The sequence below is a fragment of the Polypterus senegalus genome, chromosome 13 (assembly GCF_016835505.1).
Source record: "Polypterus senegalus isolate Bchr_013 chromosome 13, ASM1683550v1, whole genome shotgun sequence".
NCBI classification, from domain to species: Eukaryota; Metazoa; Chordata; class Cladistia; order Polypteriformes; family Polypteridae; genus Polypterus; species Polypterus senegalus.
In genome coordinates this window covers 31,738,397-31,756,272 of record NC_053166.1, presented here as the reverse complement: position 1 = coordinate 31,756,272, position 17,876 = coordinate 31,738,397, and the positions used below count along the sequence as shown (strand labels likewise).

General features: G+C 38.4%; 1 protein-coding gene and 1 long non-coding RNA gene across 4 annotated transcripts in view; one reads left to right on the top strand and one right to left on the bottom strand.

Annotated features, from left to right (window-relative positions):
* Window positions 1-17,876, bottom strand: part of sgcd (sarcoglycan, delta (dystrophin-associated glycoprotein)) — a 905,470-nt gene that overhangs the window by 577,198 nt on the left and 310,396 nt on the right. The window lies entirely within an intron of this gene.
* On the top strand, window positions 1,614-2,175 carry LOC120542937. Its single transcript, XR_005636261.1, has 3 exons — window positions 1,614-1,711; window positions 1,854-1,924; window positions 2,050-2,175. It is a non-coding gene; the product is annotated as an uncharacterized LOC120542937 (long non-coding RNA).

The following is a 17,876-nucleotide window of genomic DNA, read 5'->3' as shown; positions in this document are numbered from 1 at the left end:
CTTGTCTGACAGCAACAGGAGAAAGATGGTCAATATTCTTACTGCAGATATGACTGAAAAGCACAGGTAACTTGTATTTTAAGTATTCTTTATTCCAGTGGTCATGATTTCCTAGCCCAAAGCAAAATTTGTTAAAGGACATGATTTTTAAAAGATCATTGAGGCCATTAAAAGGTTAATTCAGTGAAAATGCTAATTTTTCATTAATTACTCAACTCTGTGTCATTCCACAGAGTAAGATCTTTCTCATGTTCAGAAAACAAATTAACATATTTGTAATAAAGTCCCCTCATAGAAAGGAAAAACAACTGCCACTTCAAGGCCAAGAATGTTAGTAAAACGTCTTTGAAATAGTCCTTGTGACTATAATGGTTCTTATAGAGCAAGAAAAGTAGTTTGTGCAAAAAATAACAATATTAATAGTCTGTTTTTACACACACTAAGGATTTAAAGTTTCATGAAGTTTAGGTTGAACCACTATAGCCACATGGAATATTATCACAATGGTTATACTACATTACATGGGTCATGCAAGACACGGATCTTGAAAGTTGTAGTCATGTTTCTGTTTATAGGGGTTTAGAAAGCTCTTGGATGCAATCAAAAATTTATAAAGATCTTCCAGGTGTGGAAAAATACAAAACTGAATTTTTGGTGAATGAGCACTTTTACAAAGGTGTCAGGACAAAATTTAATGTGACATTTCTTCTGTAGCAAATGCCTGTGACACTCAAATTCTCATCTTGTTGATGCAATTTTATAAAGTGTAATGTGTTAACTGCTGGGAAAAGTGAATTTTAAAAGTTAATAACATTTAATTATTTACATTTCAATTCATATATGATTGTTTCTCTATAATATTACAGCTCATCTCCACCCAAACAAGTAAGAGAACTGTATGCTCAAGGAATCATTGCCCTGTTTCCATATCTTAGGGATCCATATGCAAAGCTTGGATATGTAAGTCAATTAATTAAATTAGTTAAATAATTATGTGGTAGATGGATGTCTTGTTTTACTTTAAACATTTTTTTAAGGAACATTATTATGACCCTCAAAGTGGACAAGGGTACTTGTCATGGAAAATTAAGAACATTCAGAGGAACAGTGCACCATTAGAGACCCGTAGATGTGTCCCCCAGTCTTTTAGTGGTGGCCCATCTGCGCAGAGAGAAGCTTCATCCAGCACAGAAGTTATCCTAACTGAAGAACAGTATAGGGAAGCTGTTTCTCTTATGAAGCATACTTCAGAGGAGGCGACAGTAAAGGTCAAGATGAGGGAGACATTTCAGTATCGTCGCAAGATAATTCATGACCCAAGCAGATGCACTGATGTGCTAACTGAATTTCCACGTTATTTGGATATCAAAGGCCTGGTAAGAACATTTGAGTTATTAATGTGATTTAGATTATTTTTCTGTGAAATAAGGACAATAGAGGATATCTGTGGGGATTTAAAGTTTGACTATTTATTGTAAAGATAATAAATTTGCACTTAGTTGCTTTTTTTCTGCTTTGGTGGGTTTTACAGATTGAGTTGGATTTTGCTTGTCTTTTGGTAAAAAGACAGCAGCTAAATTTTTAGAGAGGTGGCCAACTACATTTATGCAGAAAGTCATTCAGCAGAGCAAGGGGCTTAACTCCTCCCAAGAACTTCAGGACCTGATTCACTGTGCAGAATCAGCTGTGGACACTGAATCAGATGAAGATGGTAAGCTGTTTTTTAACAAGTTAATAACATATTTATGTACCTTACTAATTATGTTTTTCCCCCCTAAAATAACCATATCTCTTAGGATGGGGTAGCGGTCTTGCTTCGATTCTTCTTTTACTTCACCTAATTCCACCATCAGCACAAGGTCGCAAGAGACCTGGGAAAATGTCGGCATCTCAAGCTGAGAAACACATTGTGATCTTCAAAAAGGTAAATTTGGCATTTTCTGTATGACCTGTCTGCTTCAACTTCAACCCAGTTGTATTCATTGTAAAACTAATGTAGAAACAAGCAATTGGAGCGTTGTTAAGGATTGTCTTTTGTTTTATTTTTAGGCAGGGACTAACATACAGGAACATCTTGATTCAATTAAGGAGAGCACCCAGCCCTACCTGCTTGCTGTCGGGACAAAGAAAAGCAGCATTCATGGATACTACATCATCCTCGACAAAAAAGCCATACCATGCAAGTCAGTGAGGGGTCTTGCTGCCTTTGATGAACTGTTCAAAGCCCACTTTGTGTTTGGTGCCTTGTACAATAAGGTGCTTCACAACATGTACACCTTCATACAAACAACCATTTTTGAGATTGACATTGGCAAAGTGAAAGAGAGTCCAAGGGTTGCTGAGCTCCGAGCCAGATTCATGCATTAGAGGTGATTGCCAACTAAAATGATTTGTTTTGTTTGCTCCTGCTGCCTGGAGAACACAAATTTGCTTGTTCGACATCTAAAATTAATACATGGTCTGTTTTCTGGCAAATCACTTCGTCTAAAATGTGGACAAGCAGGATGCTGTTTAGAATTTGGAACATATTCTGGGTTCCGCAAACATTTAAATAGAGTTCATGAAGCAAGTAATGTAGTTCCATTACATGTTCAAGATAGTGCTGTTAATGAAGCAGATGTTGGGCAATCTGGTAGTATTGATGTGGCTACATCTTCAAATGTCAGTTCCCTGCCAATATCCAGTAAAACACCACGGATATGTGTGCATCAGCAATAGCACAACTGCAAGCTGCAGGTGTAAGTCAGACTACTATTAATACGTTTGTTATATCTATGGAAGAAGTAGTTCAGGACATCCAGGACCAAGTAAAAGAGACAGCTCTTCGTTGCTTATCCTCACAGAACACAGACATTAAAGGTGAAGTTGAACAGTCATTTGAGACAATTGAAAACCCTTTTACCTCACTTAATTCCATGTCCAAACGAAACTCATATTTTTCAAGGAAATGGGGAATTGTCCAGCCTGTTCAGAAAGTACTTGGTGTCAGATTTGACAATAGAAAAAACAAGTCTACTGGATTATATGAGCAAGTTACAGTGACTGACAAATATGCCTATGTCCCAATTCTTCAAACCTTACAGAGCATTTTAATGCACCCAAAGACCTCATTCAGGTTTAAGTCAGGTGTACCTAACAAAGATGGTATTTACTGTGATATTGAAGATGGACTATACATAAAGAGCCACCCCTGTTTTCCACTGAAAAAATGCACTTCAGATTCAAATGTTTTACGATGATTTTGAATGTGCCAATCCATTAGGGTCAAAAAGACATCCACAAATTGGGAGGTATATATTTTACGTTAAGAAATTTTCCACCACAATTTAATTCCTCTTTAGCCAACATACACTTATGTGCACTTTTTCATTCCCAAGACATAAAAACATATGGATTTGATTCAATTTTAGAACCTATTGTCAATGACATAAAAGTTCTTGAGTCCACAGGAATAGAAGGACCCTCTGGTTTTGTGCGTGGCAGTATTGTCCAAATAACAGGAGATAATCTTGGTTTGCACTGCCTTTTTGGATTTGTTGAATCTTTTCGAGCTCGGAATAGCTGTAGGTTTTGCCTTACCGAAAGGGAAGATTATCAAACTGTGTTCTGTGAAGATGAGTCAAATGTTATTTTTCGCACTAAAGAGACACACTTGCGACACTGTGAAGCTATACAAGCAGACCCAACACTACCTCATGTTTATGGTGTAAAGCGCACATGTTCGCTGAACTCTCTGCAGTACTTTAATATATCAGACAATTTTTCTGTAGATGTAATGCATGATGTTTTAGAAGGCATTGCACAGTGTGAATTAAAACGTGTTTTTGTTATGTACAAGCTCATTTTTGACAGCAAAAGAGTTTGATGGAAGATTGCATTCATTTAATTATGGGTACATGGAGAGGAGAAATCGGCCTCCTGCTGTAAAACTTGATGATGAGAGCAATGATTTGTAAACGCAATACAGTGTTGGTGTCTACTCCGTAATGTGCCACTCATTTTTGGTGACATTGTGCCCCAAGATGATGAACACTGGCAGCTACTATTACTGTTACTACAAATTGTAAACATTGTATTTTCTCCTGTTTTAACTGAGGGCCTTACTGTGTATTTGAAACACTTAATTGCTGAGCATCACAGGCTTTTCAAGTGCTTGTTTCCAGACAGAAACCTCCTGCCTAAGCATCACCTAATGATGCATTACCCCGTGTATACGCAATATTGGGCCCATTGTTCACATGTGGTCAATGCGCTTTGAGTCAAAGCATAATTTTTTAAGACACAGCAAAAGTGTTTTAAAAACATTACTCTGACTCTTGCAAAAAAACACCAGAATAGCATGTCATATACATGGGAAACCTTCAATCATGACAGAATAGTGCTTGGACCAGGAAAGACGGTTTCTCTCTGTGACTTAAGTGAAAATGACCAAATTGCGTCCAAGTTGAATATTCCTCCTCAAACAGATGTTCTCTCAGTTAAATGGGTGAAGCATAATGGAACTGAATACCGTTCTGGTTTAATTATTTGTGGTGAAGTAGACATTGATTTGCCAGTGTTTTATAAAATCAAAGATATTGTTGTTAGAAATGAATTTGTGGTACTGGTTGCATCACCGCTCAAAACTGTTTGCTTTGATGATCATCGTTATGCCTACAGAATTGAACCAAGACACTGTGAATCCTTGAAAGTGTTCAATGTCACTGAACTAATTTATTACAAACCTTTTGATATGCAAATGTCTTATGGGTCTGATAATTTATTTTGGTTTGTTGTACCTTACTGCAGTCTTGTTAACACTTAGCTGTCAATGCAGGTTTTATTTCAAAATTTATGTTTTATATTTTATCATTTTATATGTAATTTTATGACATGTGGAACTGTACATGTTTTAAATTAGCCACTTTGCCCATTTTGTAAATAAACATTTGAATGTTTACATCTGTGTAAAGAATTTTTTAAATATTTGAATGTATTTTTAATACATATTTTGCACCAAATAAGAACACTATGAATAACACTTAACAGAGTAATCTAAGTAAAAAAATAACACCAGAGGTGTTACGTGCCCCACAGTGTTAAACTTATAGTACAATAACAAGTGTAAATAAATACTCTCTCAGTGTTGTTTTTTAACACTTTATGGTGCTTTATTTACACTATAAGTTCTACACTACAGTCAGTGTTATTTTTACTCTCGATAGATTGGGACCATATGTGCTCCAAAGAAGTGTTAAAACAACTCTTTAAGTGTTATGTTAACACTGGAGGATTTTTCTCAGAATGAATAGCCATCTAGCACTTTAAGATACCAGTAAGTGAGCCAGGATTCATTCAGACACAGTGATTGGTTTGAGTTATTGTATCTGCAAAAAAAAAACTAGGGAGCCATGTCAGCACAACCAAAGAATTGGCTATGGACTTCAGGAAGGAGAAGGCAGACTAGTCTCCCATCAACAACTGTGGAGACCATTGCAGGAAGTCATCAGTTTTAAAGTTCTTTGAGTCACTAATGAGCCACAGAGGGCACCACACATTTGGACTATCGTCAAGAAGGCTCACCTGAGACATCTAAAGAAAGCCCTGATATCTTACTCTAAGTTCACAAATGTCTACAGGTTCACAAATAGCATCCTACTGCAGTTATATTCTGCACAGAAGGTGACAAATCTGTGCCAGAATATTTCTAGAACACAGCTATTATACTCATTATACAGAATGTATTACTCTCAGATTAACTAAAGCTTAAATTAAGCACTTACACTGTGTTACACAAGTGTGCAGGGAGACAGTTTATGGGCTTGAACCCTCATCCTAAAGCCACTTCTGCTCCTCAATAGACAGCCAACATCATTTCCTCTTCTGAACCTCAAGATTCCACCTCCTTCTGATGTCATTTCTGGATCCAGAAGGGCATTCTCCTATTACATTACTTCCTGTCTATAAACTGTAAATGGCAGCCATTTTCTTTTTCCTTCAATTCTGTTTTGAGCTCATGTCTGTAAAGACCAACCTAAGCAACCTCTGCCCAAGTATATGGGGTGGATTCCCATTCCTTTCATTTTGTTATGTGTGTTCTTTTACAAATGGTAGTAATATACAGTGGAACCTCGGTTCATGAATTTCTCAGAACATGTACAAATCGGTTTACGACCAAAAAGTTTGCCAAACTTTTGCATCTGTTCACGACCACACACTCGGTATATAAACAAGCCAGTTTCCCTTTCAGTTTGTGTGCGCCAATGATTTCTGCACATGTTCAGTCTCTCCCTGTGTATTCCCAGTGCAGCGAATGAGAGAGAGAGACAGACACACATACACGCGCGCAAGCAAGCGAGAGAGAGACGGCTGGATGCAAAAGGCCGAGAAGGCAGTTAAAGAATGCACCGGGCTTGTTTTTAAAGAGACAGATCCGAGCATTGTTTTAACCTCATTGTATTTAATGAAGACTTTTTTCTATTGATTTTAACCTCCACTTCACTTCTGTTTACAGCGATCGGTTCGTAGCGTGCATTGTTGCAATGTTACTTTTCTTGGTGGTTTATAAAATGACAGATTTTTCAAATGTTCATTTTTTCCCTGTGTTTAAAACTCATTAAAAAAAGTGTTTTTAGCGAGCGGTTCGTAGCGCTATAGCGCAAACTCTTGCAGTGTTAGTTTTCTCTGTTGTTCAAGGTTTTCTCAGTGCTAGTCAATGTTTTTACATTTAGTTTACTATTACGCTGTGCATTCTATGGTATAATTAACTATATTTGTGCTTAAAAATCTTTTAAAAAAAATATGTTTACATACAGTTAGTACAGTCTGGAACGGATTAATTGTATTTACATACAATCTTATGGGGGGAAATTACTTCGGTTCACGACCAAATCGGTTTACGACCAGAGTTTTGGAACGAGTTATGGTCGTGAACCGAGGTTCCACTGTATCTCAAAAATCTATTCCCTTTTTTGAATGATAATTATTACTTTATTAACACTAGAACCCCTGAAGCCTACGAAAAAAAACTTGTAATTCTGGGCCACCTTAAATTCTTTTGCACCTCTCCTCATCAGTTTTTTTTTGTTTTGCAAAAGTGTTGATCAGCACAAGCAGCAAGCAGCCTGCTATCCCATCTCAGAAGTCAGTCGCAAAGTGCTCTTAGCTCAAGTCTCTTTATCGTGGAGTGAGGTGCCTGGAGCTGTACAGGGTAAATAATACAGTATATTGTTATTAGGAACACATGCATTTCATGTGTGTTCCGTGTCAACAAAGATCTGTGTAAGTGTAGGATGACATGAAATGTGAGGCAAAAAATGCTGAACACGTACCTAAAGCAGAAACTTTTTCCTTTTTATACTAATAATGACGTGAAGTGTATAATGTGTGAAGACTTTAGTCCAAATATCAAATAAACACGTGTGCATTTATTCAAGAATATAACCAGAGAAAAAAAAATCATTCAATTTACATGTTGCTGTCAATGAGTTAAAAACCCAAGCTCAATTGTCAATCGACAGAAAATTGATATGTCTTCATGGATGGTGCAAGGGTAAGACCTGCTGCATTATAACCAAAAGGTTCCAGGTTCGAGTCTGGGCGCTCTGTGTTTTGAGTAGTCAGCAGCTATTATTATTACTATAATATAATAAAAACATTCATTTGATTTGAGTCTCTAACATCCGGTATCAATTTTGGCTACTTGTAAAAGTAAGCGTTTTTTATCATTCAGTTTTATTCTGTCAGTGATGTTCCGTGGTACAATGAACTTGCATCTCCCTGTCTGAGTTGATGGTTTTATCTCCATTCTTTTTACAAGAGCAGTGATGACCACAGTTAGTACTGTGGTTTATGCCTGCTCAGAACTATTTGCTATACTGGTAATCAAAGACATGATGTCTTGTGACCGCTATCAGATTGGACAAAGGCAGAACTGTAACAACAGACATATACAGCTTCGTCTTCTACATAATAAAAATAAGAAAACACGTCACCCTCTCTACAAGTGCCACCTGTCTGATAGATGTTGGTGCTCTTTTCCCTTCTTCTTAGTCTACAGAGTAGGACACAAATATTTGAAAATATTGCAATGGCTTAAAGCTTTGTTTTTTAAGACTTAATTCACATAGAACTAGCATCCGTCCTGGCAAAACTGAGTACAAGGTGGGAACAATCCTGAGAAGGCCACCAGTGCATTGTCACTCATACACTCATCGCAAACCATGCAATTAACCAAACCTGCAAATCTTTGGGATTTAGAAGGAGATAAACCCTCACACCCAAAAACGATGCATAGTGAGAGCAAGCAAAGCACACATGGACAACGACCAGGAGCAGGATCTGAATCTAGATATCTGGAGCTCCAAGGTCACAGCCTGCACTTTTGTGCTATTCCTAGTAGAAATGAGGTGCACAAGTATTATTAATAACATTTTTTAAACAGATTGATAAGAATTGTAACAAACTGAGGAGGATTGTGACTATTTTAGCATTATTTTGACACGAGTATGCATCATCTGTTCCTTTAGCATCAAAAAGTGCAAAAAAAACCTGTTTATTTTGCTTTGATACACAATGTTTTTACTGTAAAAATGTGCATTTATAAAAAGTTTGAATGTTTGGCATTTCATTCAATAAGGATGTATTATTATTTCTGTGTATATAATAATTAAAAGCAAGATGTGTTCTTAATAGCAACATACATTAGATTTAGACATTTTAATTTAACAAAACATAGTGTAATTGTGTGACAGAGGACAAAGACCACTCTGAATTAAGTTGTGGCACCAATGTGGTGAAAACCCTGCTTAATTGTGCTTAAATGACAAAAAACTAACATGTGCATGAGTTTACAAAATAAACTCTGGCTACATTTGCTTAATTTAGCTGCTCTAAATGAAAAGAATTAGCTTTACACAGGAGCTCTGTCACAGTGTAAATCCAAGTCTCATAAGGTCTTTTTCCGGTTGGTTGTCCAGATATGCAGTATAATGCAGGCCCCAGAAAGGGGTGGGGTTTACTCCAGAAGCTGCATCCTCATTGGGTGGTTTCTCCTAACTGTAGACAGGTTGTAAGCATGAGCGCCCCCCTCTTATCCCAGAGTGGCATTGCTTACCTCACTTGAGCCCTGAAGATCATCTCCAGGTGCACATGTGTGACAGTGGTTTATATAATTTAATCATTTTCAAATCCCCCTTATAATTCTAACTGATTTTTCAAGATCATTTAATACTTCTGGTAATTTCAAATACAGAAAACCATATAGCTATTAGCTGTGATGCACTTTAACAGGTCCTGATTAATACAAGTTTTAATGTCTCAGATGACTTTGAAATAATGATGATCTATATTGTTGAAGGAAAAAGAAATCTCTTCACTATTCTTCCTTGAGGCATGTTCAGGTAGATAATAGGAAAACATTTGAATATTTCACCTTCTGCCCTTTGAATAGGAGCAAGTAATGGGTTTATATTTAAACTGTTTTCTTATACAAAACATTTTAGTCTGGCAGTCTTATAAGTAAAAGACTGCCTGGGTGTTTCTGTTGCATCACTAACATGTAAATGGAAAAAAACTTGTAATATTCTCAAATTCACTTAAGCCAAGTTAGTGCTGGCTAGAGGATATCTAGGCTGTGATGGACAGTGGGTCTGAAGCATCTTTCGATGGAGTGCCAGTTCATGCCAGGCCTCACTCACACACAACCACATGGAGCCAAGTGCGAATCACCAGTTAACCTACCGTAAAATGCACAACTTCATTTTGTGGGAGGAAAACTGGAGACATGTCAATGAAGACACTGGAAGGACACAGAAAGTCCACACAGACAATGACAGAAAATGAGCAATTCTTATTTATAATCCATCCATCCGTTATCCAACCCGCTATATTCTAACTACAGGGTTACGGGGGTCTGCTGGAGCCAATACCAGCCAACACAGGGCACAAGGAAGGAAACAAACCCCAGGCAGGGCACCAGCCCACCACAGGGCGCACACACACACACACACACACACCCCCCAAGCACACACTAGTGACAATTTAGAATCGCCAGTCCACCTAACCTGCATGTCTTTGGACTGTGGGAGGAAACTGGAGTACCGGGAGAAAACCCATGCAGACACAGGGAGAACCTGGGAAGTGAACCCAGGTCTCCTTACTGCGAAGTAGCAGCGCTATCCACTGCGCCACCATGCCGTCCTCTTATTTATAATTTTGAATAATATTCAGGGAGACTGTGGGCAGTACAGTATTTATCTTAAGATCGGTAAAGTCTCTTAAAAATGTACTAAAAGAGAATTGCCAGCAGCACAGCATTCCAGTTTTCTTCAAAAATAATATGTTGAGACATGACGTGTGCACACAGAGCAGAGAAACAGCTTGACTAACTCACAAGGGCATATCCATACAGGCGTATCTCATGATGGTGGGTCCAAAACATTGACAGAGGTGGATTGTCAGAGGAAAGGCAATTCAATGTTCTTCACAGTTACATTTTAGGACATGGCTATGAAAATTTTAATTTGGGACTGAATCATATTTCAATTTCTTCTGTGCCATTCAGATGATGGAGGCACATCCACAGGAGACACCTGTATGATAGATGGTAGTGCTCCTCTGCTATGGCTTTGGTTTAGATATCCACATCGCTACATGGGAAGTATAGCCCCATTCGGTTCCTAGGGGACTGCTTTCGGGAGAGAACTCCCTTGTTTTGTGGTGATTTCATCTGTCCTGGAAGTGCTCCCTAGAAACAATGTTATGGCACTGGGAGTAATCCCAGGTCTGGTATCAAAGCTGCCACTGCGCCTTAATCAGGGGAGTGAGAGCAAGGAGTTGAATAATGTGAACCTCACCTGGATTAGAGTCAAAAGAAGGAAAGTGAGAAAGGAGAAAAAAGATCATTAAAAATGAGGAGATGTGTGTTTAAGTCCATTATATTATACTGTGGTAAAGAAGCCTGATTAAAGAAAGAAAAAGAAGAATAAAAGGATTATTTAAACCTGGGTCTGTGTCTGGGGTTTGGAAATCAAAGATGTCCCCCAGAGGCAACAACCCAGAACTATACAGTATACCCAGAGTACATTTAAAATTGAAAAGTTTTGTCATGATATAAGGTGGCCTTGTTCAGTCGGCAGTGCTAGTTGGCATGTTGAAGTGTAATGAGGTGTTGGACTGAGGTGCTTCAGCACAATAAAACATACAGAAGGTGGTGTTGTATAAGTCATGGTGGGTGCAACATTTTGCTGTGACTCCCTTTTCTGCAATTTCTTCCAGCGTACCTAAGGATAGTCCTGTAACACAACAGTGTTATGAACGGATTCTGAAACGCATGCATGTTGGAGGATTGCCTTCCAGGCTTATCAGAGGTATGCAACAGCACTCCAGGACAAGACTGGGCACTGTCACTGACAATATCAACTCGTTTTCCCTTCATGGCACAGAGAAGATGCCCAGTGTGGGCAACTGTCCCCACACCTTCTGGTCTGAGCCCTATCAATACTGGGCATCCCCAAAAGGAGGTATCTCATTTGGAATTGATCAGACTGCAGGACAGAGTCCCCCTCCAAGACAGACCTGTTCAACCAAACCTACTTAAGGCAAACCAGGAAGACTACACCCATTTGTTTATTTTGATTTTCTGCACCATCATGGGCCTGTTTGTTTGATCTCCACAATTTAAAATAAACAGGGCAACCCAGTTAACACCCCAGCATTTCTTTTGGACTCGCAGTTTATTAATTGGCATGCGGTATGATGTGGTTGAGCACTTTTGTGGGTTTCTTGAGTCCTAGATTCAAAATTTTCCATTAGTTTTTAAATTTAAGATATACTTTGGTTGTTAGCCTGCGGTGGGTTGGCGCCCTGCCCGGGGTTTCTTTCTTGCCTTGTGCCCTGTGTTGGCTGGGATTGGCTCCAGCAGACCCTCGTGATCCTGTAGTTAGGATATAGCGGGCTGGATAATGGATGGATGGATGGTTGTTAGCAATTATTTTGCAATGTTTTCACACCATTTTGGTTATTTATTTTGTCTTCCTGCTGTTTGGGCAGCTCATGTGTTGTTAGTCGTGTGCTCTCTGAAGTCAAAAACCACGTTAACGATGCGATGGGTTCAAATGGTAACCAATGAGATCAATTCTCAATGAGTTTATGAATTCCAAAAACCCTTCTTGAGGCTCTATTTTCTAATAATTATACTCTCTGCTTAGTTTCAGTAACACTTTGGTTTAGATGCTACAAGAATGCATCTATTAGTCATTTACTCTTATGTAATATGTTTGCTGTTTTTAACACTTACCCTATATCAGTATAGTGGTTATTCATCAGTGCAACTCTGGAACAGTCAAAAGTGGTCTTGAATAAGACATATCATCCTTTATATTGCATACTTGAGTATACTTGACCTGTGAATCCTTCATATTCATAATTCATTTGACCAGAATATCCAAGTCTCTTAATATACCACACTGTACAGAGATGAATAACCGACCTGATGCTTTACAAGAGTAATTAAGGCCAAAACAAGGCTTTGTTAAGGTCTTGTTGCATACGAGTAATGACTAATAGATGCATTTTTGTACCATTTAAACTTTTTAAAGCTTCTATTTGGTTTTGACTCTTGTCTGTGATTTTCCAACTTGATTTTTACTGCTAATTTTGGTTTTGACAGTGTATGGGAGATCTTAGAGTTCTGACCCTGACTATGGCTCTTCTTCCAGTTTTCCTATAGTAAAACCTGTCCTTCCCAATCAGTTCATTTAATTGTTTGGCATCTCCTGAGTTGATCTTACTCCTCCATCAGACTAGAGCATTAAACAGTGTCAATCTGAATCATTAGAGACACAAGAACGGTTTTCCTCAGGATTATATGCTAGGACATAATAAGTTCAGATAGCTGTATCCAAAGTTAACTGAAATCACTTGGACATTGAAGATGAATCCTTAGAGGTAAAGCATTAAGATTTTCTTTAGAGTTTCAAGAGTGTAGCTCAGAAAGATGATGTCCAAAGAGCAAGGACAGTACAGAAGGAGCTTATTCTGAAGATCCTTAAAGGTGAATTATCTGAGGCAGAGCACTTCTTTGCTCTCTGCTAGGACTTGACAAGTTCTAGGGGCTCTACATGTATACAGTATAAAGACATACATAGCGTATGCTAATAGAAACACTACTATATAAAAATATATGACCAATGAGAGATATGTTTTCTAGCAGTCTATAAAATATATATGTACAGTATATAGCTTGAATTATTGTGTTTGTAATGCATAATTTCTGGGTGAAGGCCAATGTTTAATGTTTATTAGCCTGCAAGCCCATATAAAAGTCACTCAAAGCTTGATTGATTTCTAGTAAGCAACCATGTCGCAACACTCTGAAGGTATCTTATTTTCTTTATGCTAGGATAGAGGATTCATAAGACAGCATGGGGCTTACACTGAAATATGCTTTGTGTGTTGTAATTTTGCAAATTTGCGGAGATTCTGAGGCAGTACAGACTTGGCTGTGACTGTAAAGGCAATGTAAAAAAAACTTCCATCTACTTTAGATTTTGTTTATTTTTGTCTGGAAATATTTACAACAGACATGCATCAAAGGCTAAAAACAAGGACAGACATTAAGGTTTTATTCAAAGTTTATTTATTTCTGGAAATGTATTTATAACCTCTTTATATTTCTTCACTGTGACAATACATTTTACATGCAGTGTATTCAGAAAGCATTCAGACCCCTTCACTTTTCACACATTTTGCTGCGTTACAGCCTGGTGCTAAAAACTTAAAAAAAAAAAATTCCCCTCATCAAGCAACACTCAGTGCCACAAAATGAAAAATGAAAACAGAATTTAACAATTTTTTAGACCATTCCTCAGTACATAGTCAACTCCCCAGCAACAGCAATTACAGCCTGGAGTTTTCTTGTATCGGACATGACAAGCTTCACACACCGGGATTTGGGGATTTTCTGCAATTTTTCTCTGCAGCGCCTCTCAAGCTCTGTCACGTTGGAAGGACACCATCAGTGAACAGCAGTTTTTAGGTATCTCCAGAGATGTTCAATTAGGTTGAAGTTTGGGCTCTGGCTGGGCAAATCAAGGGCATGGTAAGAGTTTCCCATATGTCAGTTGTCCTTGCCTCGTGCTTAGGGTCATTGTCCTGTTGGAAAATAAACATTTAGCCCTGCCTGAGGCCCAGAATCCTCTGGAGCAGATTTTCATTAAGGATAAATCTGTACTTGGCTCCATTCAGCTTTCTCTCAACCCGGTCTGGTCCCCGAGTCCTTCCCATAGAAAAACAATCCCACAGCTTGCTGCTACCACCATACCTCATCACTGGAATGGTATGGTGTAGATGATGAGCGTGCCTGGCTTCATCCAGACAGGACACTACTATTGGTTTCATCAGACTACAAAATCTTTTTTTTTACTGTTTGACAGTTCTGTATGTGCCTTTTTGAAAACTCTTAGTGGGCTTTTATGTATCGTTTATTGAAGAGAGGCTTCTGTCTGGTCACTCTTTCATGATGCCTAGATCGGTGGAATGTTGCAGTGATGGGTATCCTTCTGGAAGTTTTTTCCAGCTCCCCACAGGCTGATTGGACTTCAGCCAAAGTGACCACCAATTCTTCGTCACATCTCTTACCAAGACCCCTTCTCCCATGACTGATAAGCTTGGCCAAGTGGCCAGCTCTAGGAAAAGTGGTTGTTCCAGACGTTCTGCCAGTTATGGAGGCCACTGTGCTCCTGGGAACCTTCAATTTTGCAGAAATATTTCTATCCTGTAGTTAGGATATAGCGGGCTGGATAATGGATGGATGGATGGTTGTTAGCAATTATTTTGCAATGTTTTCACACCATTTTGGTTATTTATTTTGTCTTCCTGCTGTTTGGGCAGCTCATGTGTTGTTAGTCGTGTGCTCTCTGAAGTCAAAAACCACGTTAACGATGCGATGGGTTCAAATGGTAACCAATGAGATCAATTCTCAATGAGTTTATGAATTCCAAAACCCTTCTTGAGGCTCTATTTTCTAATAATTATACTCTCTGCTTAGTTTCAGTAACACTTTGGTTTAGATGCTACAAGAATGCATCTATTAGTCATTTACTCTTATGTAATATGTTTGCTGTTTTTAACACTTACCCTATATCAGTATAGTGGTTATTCATCAGTGCAACTCTGGAACAGTCAAAAGTGGTCTTGAATAAGACATATCATCCTTTATATTGCATATTTGAGTATACTTGACCTGTGAATCCTTCATATTCATAATTCATTTGACCAGAATATCCAAGTCTCTTAATATACCACACTGTACAGAGATGAATAACCGACCTGATGCTTTACAAGAGTAATTAAGGCCAAAACAAGGCTTTGTTAAGGTCTTGTTGCATACGAGTAATGACTAATAGATGCATTTTTGTACCATTTAAACTTTTTAAAGCTTCTATTTGGTTTTGACTCTTGTCTGTGATTTTCCAACTTGATTTTTACTGCTAATTTTGGTTTTGACAGTGTATGGGAGATCTTAGAGTTCTGACCCTGACTATGGCTCTTCTTCCAGTTTTCCTATAGTAAAACCTGTCCTTCCCAATCAGTTCATTTAATTGTTTGGCATCTCCTGAGTTGATCTTACTCCTCCATCAGACTAGAGCATTAAACAGTGTCAATCTGAATCATTAGAGACACAAGAACGGTTTTCCTCAGGATTATATGCTAGGACATAATAAGTTCAGATAGCTGTATCCAAAGTTAACTGAAATCACTTGGACATTGAAGATGAATCCTTAGAGGTAAAGCATTAAGATTTTCTTTAGAGTTTCAAGAGTGTAGCTCAGAAAGATGATGTCCAAAGAGCAAGGACAGTACAGAAGGAGCTTATTCTGAAGATCCTTAAAGGTGAATTATCTGAGGCAGAGCACTTCTTTGCTCTCTGCTAGGACTTGACAAGTTCTAGGGGCTCTACATGTATACAGTATAAAGACATACATAGCGTATGCTAACAGAAACACTACTATATAAAAATATATGACCAATGAGAGATATGTTTTCTAGCAGTCTATAAAATATATATGTACAGTATATAGCTTGAATTATTGTGTTTGTAATGCATAATTTCTGGGTGAAGGCCAATGTTTAATGTTTATTAGCCTGCAAGCCCATATAAAAGTCACTCAAAGCTTGATTGATTTCTAGTAAGCAACCATGTCGCAACACTCTGAAGGTATCTTATTTTCTTTATGCTAGGATAGAGGATTCATAAGACAGCATGGGGCTTACACTGAAATATGCTTTGTGTGTTGTAATTTTGCAAATTTGCGGAGATTCTGAGGCAGTACAGACTTGGCTGTGACTGTAAAGGCAATGTAAAAAAAACTTCCATCTACTTTAGATTTTGTTTATTTTTGTCTGGAAATATTTACAACAGACATGCATCAAAGGCTAAAAACAAGGACAGACATTAAGGTTTTATTCAAAGTTTATTTATTTCTGGAAATGTATTTATAACCTCTTTATATTTCTTCACTGTGACAATACATTTTACATGCAGTGTATTCAGAAAGCATTCAGACCCCTTCACTTTTCACACATTTTGCTGCGTTACAGCCTGGTGCTAAAAACTTAAAAAAAAAAAATTCCCCTCATCAAGCAACACTCAGTGCCACAAAATGAAAAAATGAAAACAGAATTTAACAATTTTTTTAGACCATTCCTCAGTACATAGTCAACTCCCCAGCAACAGCAATTACAGCCTGGAGTTTTCTTGTATCGGACATGACAAGCTTCACACACCGGGATTTGGGGATTTTCTGCAATTTTTCTCTGCAGCGCCTCTCAAGCTCTGTCACGTTGGAAGGACACCATCAGTGAACAGCAGTTTTTAGGTATCTCCAGAGATGTTCAATTAGGTTGAAGTTTGGGCTCTGGCTGGGCAAATCAAGGGCATGGTAAGAGTTTCCCATATGTCAGTTGTCCTTGCCTCGTGCTTAGGGTCATTGTCCTGTTGGAAAATAAACATTTAGCCCTGCCTGAGGCCCAGAATCCTCTGGAGCAGATTTTCATTAAGGATAAATCTGTACTTGGCTCCATTCAGCTTTCTCTCAACCCGGTCTGGTCCCCGAGTCCTTGCTATAGAAAAACAATCCCACAGCTTCTTGCTGCCACCACCATACCTCATCACTGGAATGGTATTGTGTAGATGATGAGCTTCATCCAGACAGGACACTACTATTGGTTTCATCAGACTACAAAATCTTTTTTTTTACTGTTTGACAGTTCTGTATGTGCCTTTTTGAAAACTCTTAGTGGGCTTTTATGTATCGTTTATTGAAGAGAGGCTTCTGTCTGGTCACTCTTTCATGATGCCTAGATCGGTGGAATGTTGCAGTGATGGGTATCCTTCTGGAAGTTTTTTCCAGCTCCCCACAGGCTGATTGGACTTCAGCCAAAGTGACCACCGAGTTCTTCGTCACATCTCTTACCAAGACCCCTTCTCCCATGACTGATAAGCTTGGCCAAGTGGCCAGCTCTAGGAAAAGTGGTTGTTCCAGACGTTCTGCCAGTTATGGAGGCCACTGTGCTCCTGGGAACCTTCAATTTTGCAGAAATATTTCTGTAGCCTTCACCAGATCTGTTGCTTGATACAATCCGTCTTTAAGCTCTGCAGTCAATTCCTTCAACCTCATGTCTTTAGTTTTGCTCTGACAGCCATTGTCAACTACGGGGACCTTTTATGGGCAGGTGTGTCCTTTGCCTAATTGAATTGATCACAGACGGACTCCAAACAAGGTGCAGGAGCATCTCAACAATGATCGATAGAATGGGACGCACCTGAGCCAAATTTCAAGTGTCATAGCAAAAGGTCTGAATACTTGTATCAATGTGAGATGTCAGTTTTTTAT